Raw genomic sequence first — 7224 nt, forward strand, 5'->3', positions numbered from 1 at the left:
AATAAATTTGACTTGACTTGAGTTAGCGTATGGTAAACTTCTGACTCTCAAGATGGTTTTTCTTATGGCGATTACTTCTCTAAAAAGAATTGGGGATTTGCAGGCTCTGTCTGTCTTGCCATCCTGCTTAGATTTTGCCCCAGGAATGGCTAAAGCAATATTGCACCCTCATCCTGACTACCTGCCTAAGGTTCCTTTCTTGGCCGTACACTCTTGAAGCCTTCTGTTCCTCGCCGTTTACAATGCCGGATCAGGAAAGGCTTCACGGACTGTGCCCTTCAGGCTTACATCCACCGCACTAGCAGTGGCGTAAGTCAGAGCAACTATTCGTTTGTCATTGGGGCCATAACAAGGGGGCGGCAGCCACCAAGCAGACAATGTTGCATTAGGTGAGGGATGCTATTGCCCTGGCCTACGAGGTGATTGGTCAAGCTTCGCCAGTAGGAATCATGGCTCACTCTACCAGAGGGGTCACCTCCTCAAAAGCCTTGGCAAGAGGTGTTTGTAATGCGGCAGGCTGGTCCTCTCCACACATATTCATAAGATTTTATAGTTCGGATGTTTATCCCACTTGAGTCTTATGTCCTTGAGTCAACATCACAAGCTCATGTCTGAGACCTCTCCCGCTCTTGTGAGCACAACTACACAACCGTAAGGTTCCGGACATCCACAGTGCGGCGGCATGGTATTCTCGTTCCCAAAGCGCTACATCAGCACAGCATCAAACAGTAGCTTTTGATAGGGAATGTTTTGGGTTACTTAATTGTAACCCCTGTTCCCTGAAAAAGTGGAACAAGATGCTGTGCTTCATTGCTGCACCGAGGATGCCCCAGGACTGCTCTTCAGACAAAATACCTGATGATGCACCTGTGGCGCATCTATTTATAGCCCCTGTACCGGCGCATCCTGATGATGTCAACGGTGGAGGCTATAAATTCTAGTCAATTTCATTGACGTGTGTTGTAGAAATGTTAATACTCATTGATCAGTAATAGTCATTGCAAAGGACCTGAGATCGTGCAAACGGTGAAAGCAAGTTACATTGAATGGAAGAGCGGGTGGCTGACCTCCACCCTGGCGCACGCTGTGCATGCAGAGGAACAGCTGCTGACAAAGAAAGACAAAGTCAAGGCAAAGGGGGAGAAAGATATTCAGCTAGCAGTTGTGCGACTACAATCGAATGTCAGCACATCTAAACCACAGCAGAAATGGTCCGACAAAACGAAGAGAGGTGACAGAAACCAGCGGAAGTGGAATTGCGGTTTGTGTGGGACTGACGACCCTGAGTTCAGAGAATGCACGAAATGCAAACTGTGCAAACAAGAGGGACACTGGCCTACAGACTGTCCGGAGAAGAAAAAGGTGGACTGAAGCAAGCAGAGTGGAGAGCAGCAAGGAGAGGGTCGAGCTGAGGGTGATTGGCTGCCAGCTACAGAAAAGGGAAGTGAAAATTTTTTAACCACACACACATACAACACGCACACATACACTGATTTACATACTGCTCTCTGCAATGAAGACAATGCTTGAAAATCTTTGAGTGTGACTGATGAAGATTTATGTGATAATGTTTCGGATGAATGTTTGAGAATGTACAAAAGTTCAGGGTTTTTACAAATGCCAAGATATCAAATGTTAGTTGATGGGACATTAGTAGATTTTTTGGTAGATTCTGGGGCCAGCCATTCTACAATACGACCATGTGACTTGCCATGTGTACCAAAATTGACAGGTTCAGTGCATGAGAGCACTTTGGCCTCGGGCCATTTGATTTCTGAAAAATTCACAGTGCCGTTGGAGTGTGAGACGGTGAAGGGGAGAACATTTAAACATGCGTTTCTGTGTTCACCAGCTTGTCCGGTACCGCTAATGGCCAGAGATTTAATGTGTGAATTGAATTAGACCCTTATGGGGGTTCCTTTGGGATTAGCATTGAGGAAGAACCACAAATATGTTGTTCTAAATTTGAACCGCAGTGGGTATATGAATGGCGTGTGAAAAATGATGATTGGGCAAAAATGATCTTGAAATTGGCAAAAGATCGAACAATGTCATTTAACACAGAAAATATGACGCCTGACCAATTGCACTGCACGTCACATGTCGTAATTGAATGTGAACCACAATATTAGGAGAGTTGGTTTAATGGGGTAGAAAATGAGACTGTGAAATTTGATAAGAGTTTCTGGACAGAAAATGTGTGCACTCTCAGCTTGCCTGACAGAAAAACAAATGCAGTTCTATTTGATAGCAGAGGGCACTATGCCACAATTATCAGCGACCAAGGCCAAAGAGCAGCTGTGGGCAGTTCTGGGCCCTTTTGTGAGAGAATGCATGAAAGCAACCGATTGGGCTGAAATAATTTCAGAAGTGAAACACAGCAAAAGTGTAGGAGCATTTATGTCAAAATGTGATTTTGAGATTGAAGTACAGAGAACTGTAACTGCTATTGTGAAGAGTGCGGTGGTGAAACATGAGGTGGGGGCTGCTTCTGTCTCAGACATTCACTCTGCTCTGACAGAAGTACCTCCTAGGTTGTGGGCAAAACACAAATATGATGTGGGTTTAATCAAAGGCTGTGAACCGGTTGTAATCACCCCAAAATCTGAATACAGACCGTGTCAAGCGCAATACCCCCTCAAACGGGAGGCATTGCAGGGTATTATGCCAGTTTTTGACTCCTTATTGAAAGAGGGCATAATTATACCATGTCATGATTCTCCAGTGCGCACTCCAATCTTCCCTGTGAAGAAAATAAGAGACAAAAATTCACCGACTGAGTGGCGATTTATGCAAGATCTTCAGTTCGTAAATTCAGCTGTCATTGCTAGGGCGGCACGTGTACCAAACCCTTACACAATTTTGTCATAAATTCCGCAAAATGCAATGTATTTTACTGTGGTGGATTTGGCTAATGCTTTCTTTAGCGTCCCAGTGGACCAGAAAAGTCAGTTTTGGTTTGCGTTCGATTTTGACAATAAGGGTTATACGTTCACACGATTTTGCCAGGGGTATGCCGAATCCCCGACGATCTATAATGAAGCACTTCGAAAAAAGCCTTGAACCCTTAACACTGACAGCTGGAACAGCTTTGTTACAGTATGTGGATGATTTGTTGATCTGTGCATGTGATGAAGCTACGTGTGTGGCTGACTCGGTGTCCCTTTTGAAGTACCTAGAAGGAGAGGGACACAAAGTCAGTCTTTCAAAATTGCAGTTTGTGAAACAGGAAATAAGGTTTTTGGGACATGTTATCGGACCAAACAGTAAATCCATCTGTGACAAACGTGTACAGGCCATAAAATATGTGCCAAATCCAATTACGAAAAAACAATTATTGTCATTTTTAGGAATGTGTGCTTATTGTCGTACATTTATTCCTAATTATGCCATTCTTGAACAGCCTTTACGAGCCCTGATGACAGGGAAAGGGCTGAGGTCATGTGACAAGCTTGTTTGGACAAGTGAAGCCGAGGAGGCATTTGCTAACATGAAAGTACAAATGGCTCTGGCTCTCACTTTGGGTCTGCCAGATGTAAACAAACCGTTTGTTCAGATGGTTGATGAGAAAAATGGGTTTATGACTTCTGTTCATTTGCAGACTCATGGAGACAGACTGCGACCTGTGGCATATTTTTCAACCAAACTTGATGCAGTAGCAGCAGGTCTTCCACACTGTTTGAGGTCTGTGGAGGCTGCTGAACTGGCATCCAGGGAATTTGTGGGGTATTCTGATTTAACTTTGATAGTTCCACATGCAGTCTCCATGATTTTGCAAGAACAGAGAACGTCACGATGGCTGAGGTACCACACAATTTTATTGGACATGCCAAACATAACTGTTAAAAGATGCACAACTTTGAATCCAGCCACCTTTCTCCCCACAGAGCAGGATGGCGCGGAACATCACTGTTGTCTGTCAGCACTTGAACAGATGTGCACACCGCATCCAGATCTATTAGACACCCCATTAGACAATTGTGACAATATCCTCTTTATGGATGGGTCGGCTTCCAAAGATCCACAAAAAGGACAGAATAAGGTTGGTTACGTGATAACCACTGAATTTGAGGTCGTGAAATCTGGCAAACTGCCATCAAATTATTCAGCTCAGGCAGCTGAACTGGTTGCTTTAACAGAAGCATGTAAACTTATGGCAGACAAATGTGTGACAATTTACACAGATTCGCGTTATGCTTTTGGGGTAACACATGATTTTGGTGCTTTATGGAAGCACAGAAAATTTCTGAAGTCAGATGGTCTTAAATGCATCTCTTGTGTCTGAGCTTTTGGAGGCCATTATTTTACCAGACAAGGTCACGATTTGCAAATGCGCAGCACACACTAACGATAACAGTTCAGTCTCAACAGGAAACACACAAGCAGACGCGGCAGTGAAGGAGACAAAAGAAACTACGTGTGCTTTGATATCTGACAATAACCTTGACATTTCTTCTTGTTTACAGAGCATGCAAACTTTTTCCACAGGCCAGGAGGAAAACAAGTGGAAGGTGGCTGGCTGTAGTTTTAAGGAGAATTTTGCTATGAGCTGTGATGGCATGCCTTGTTTACCCAAACACTTCTTTCCTCATTATGGAAAGTTGATACACGGGTTAGACCATGTATCAAAAGCGGGGATGGTTGCACAAATGAAAGAATTGTGGTTTACAAATGGTTTCATGATATTTGCTGAAAATCTTTGCTAAAGATGTGTCATTTGTAACACACATAACTTGGCAAGAGGAATAAAAACACCTATAGTATTTCAACCACATCAGGGGGGCCTTTTGAGTATCTGATGATGGATTTCATCGAGTTAACCCCTTGTGGGAAACAGAAATACTGCCTGGTGATGGTTGACATGTGGTCCAAATGGGTTGAGGCCTTCCCAACCTCAAAACAAGACTCGGCAGCAGTAGCGAAAGCTCTTTTAACTGAGATTGTTCCGAGATGGGGAATTCTAAGAAAAATCAGCTCGGACAATGGGACACACTTTGTCAATGAAGCAATAAAGCAGGTGGGTCAGTTTTTGGGAATTGACATGAGAACACACTGCAGTTACCATGCCACCAGTGGAGGCACTATTGAGAGGGAGAATCAAACGATCAAGAACAAATTGGCTAAGTGCTGTGAGGAAACTGGGCTCACATGGGTTAAAGCACTCCCAATTGTGTTGATGTACACCAGAATGAGAAAAAGAGTCAAAACAAATTGAAGTCCATTTGAAATACTCTTTGGTAGACCACCATTCTTGGGAATGGGGGGGGGGGACAAAGGCTGCCATCAACAGATCTGTGTGAGAATGACATGTTGAATTATTGCAAAGAAATGTCTTCTCTGTTATCCAATGTTTGTGTTCAGGTGAAAGCTGCTCAGGGAAAGGCTGCTGTAACAATATCAGGCCTGGCGATTACGTTGTGATTTGTGACCTGAGGAGAAAGAGCTGGAAGGCAAAAAGGTGGCTGGGACCATTCCAAGTGCTACTGACGACTCACGCGGCGGTAAAGGTCGCAGAGAGAGCTACGTGGGTTCATGTCAACCACTGCAGGAAAGTTCCACCCACATCACAGGAGAATCAGCAACAGGAGGAGATTGTTCCGAGTGAATGTCAATAAACGCAGAGGTCAAGTTTGAACACCAAGTACCACTATCAGTGGAAGAGCAATGCCAACCACAGAGAATAACATGGCCTGTGTGCAGAGTGAACCCCATCGTGTGGTCACAAGCAGTAATCAACGTGAAGGACAGAACAGCGGACAACTGTACAGCCGTCATCAATGACAAAGAAGTCAACTTCACATGCCCATTCAGCAAGCCACATGAAACTTCACCTGCAGCAGTGTGGGTGTGTGGCAACAGGGCGTTTCATCGGATGCCAAAGAAATGGTCAGGGTGTTGTTATCCAGCTTTGATGAATGTGGGTACATATGTGTATTTTCCAAACAAGGCACCTGGGGTGAGAAGACAAAAAAGAAATGTTGAAATTTTGCCCTGGGTTTTACCAAAGCACTATGCAGGGTACACATTATCTGATCCGTGGACGATGCCTGGAGAAAATGTTGTTCATTATTCTTAGGGGTGGGTACAACGGTAACAATTAATAAGATAAATGGGCTAGCATGGACAGTATTAGCAATAGCTAATAGCACAGAAAATGCTTTGACAATTGTGGCAGTGCAGAAAATCTGTGCCACTATCAGCGGTTACGTTTTACTTTCACTTTCCATTGCCGTGAATGGGTGGAGTAATTCAATTAACGGCGGAGGGAAAAATGTATAAGGAAGTGTGACGCACCGGTAAGAGTGGTTCATCGGTTGGATTGAATGCAAGGTTTGCCAGTCGAGAGAGGGTAGGTGTTTATGAAAAGATGGCAGCTTGTCAATCGGATGCTTCCTGTGTGTGATGTCTGGTGCAGCGCAAGGTTTTTTTTTAGCAAATTTATGAATGAAAGTGGACATGAATCTGCAAGCTTGGATATACATTTTCTGCTTGGATTATAACCCAGTTCTTTTTACTATTGTTTTGGACATTATGGAATAAATTCCCCCCTGTGTACTGAAAAATTCTGAGACTATTATTGTGATTTATTGTGTAACAGGTGGTTCTTTCTTTTTTTTTTTTGCTATCCTGGGTTAATCAAATTTTTTATGGGAATAATCCTGTCTGGCACCCGAAGAGCTCTTTAAAATAATGTATTTATGTTGGGGCGGCCACCACCATTACAGAGTGGCACCCAAACAGGGACATGCATTTCAATTAAACATTTGATCTTGAAAGTTTTGAGAAATTCTTGTGACATGTTGAAAAAGTAAAAAAAAAAAAAAAATAATAATCTAAAACCCTGTGAGTGTAAACTTTTTTGTTGTTGTTGTAGTACAAACTGTGTGTGAATACTACTTGAAATTATTAGAACCTTATTCTAATATTATTAGTAACCTACTTTGAATACTTATTGTTTTTTATTTAATTATTGGTTTTGAGCAAAAGTATGTATTGACCAGTTGTGCAAAGTGTATTTTGTTATTTTTAGAAAGGAAAAAAAAACCCTTGTGGACAAATACTGACACTCACACAGTCATTTATCCATTTCATTTACTGATATTTTTTATTTTTCACATCCAACATTCTTGCACTCAAACAAACACCAAAAAAAAAACATGGCGTATACCCCCATCCCAATCTATTTACAGTGGGTACGGAAAGTATTCAGACCCCCTTACATTT

This window comes from Xyrauchen texanus, chromosome 29, assembly GCF_025860055.1.
Source record: "Xyrauchen texanus isolate HMW12.3.18 chromosome 29, RBS_HiC_50CHRs, whole genome shotgun sequence".
NCBI lineage: Eukaryota > Metazoa > Chordata > Actinopteri > Cypriniformes > Catostomidae > Xyrauchen > Xyrauchen texanus.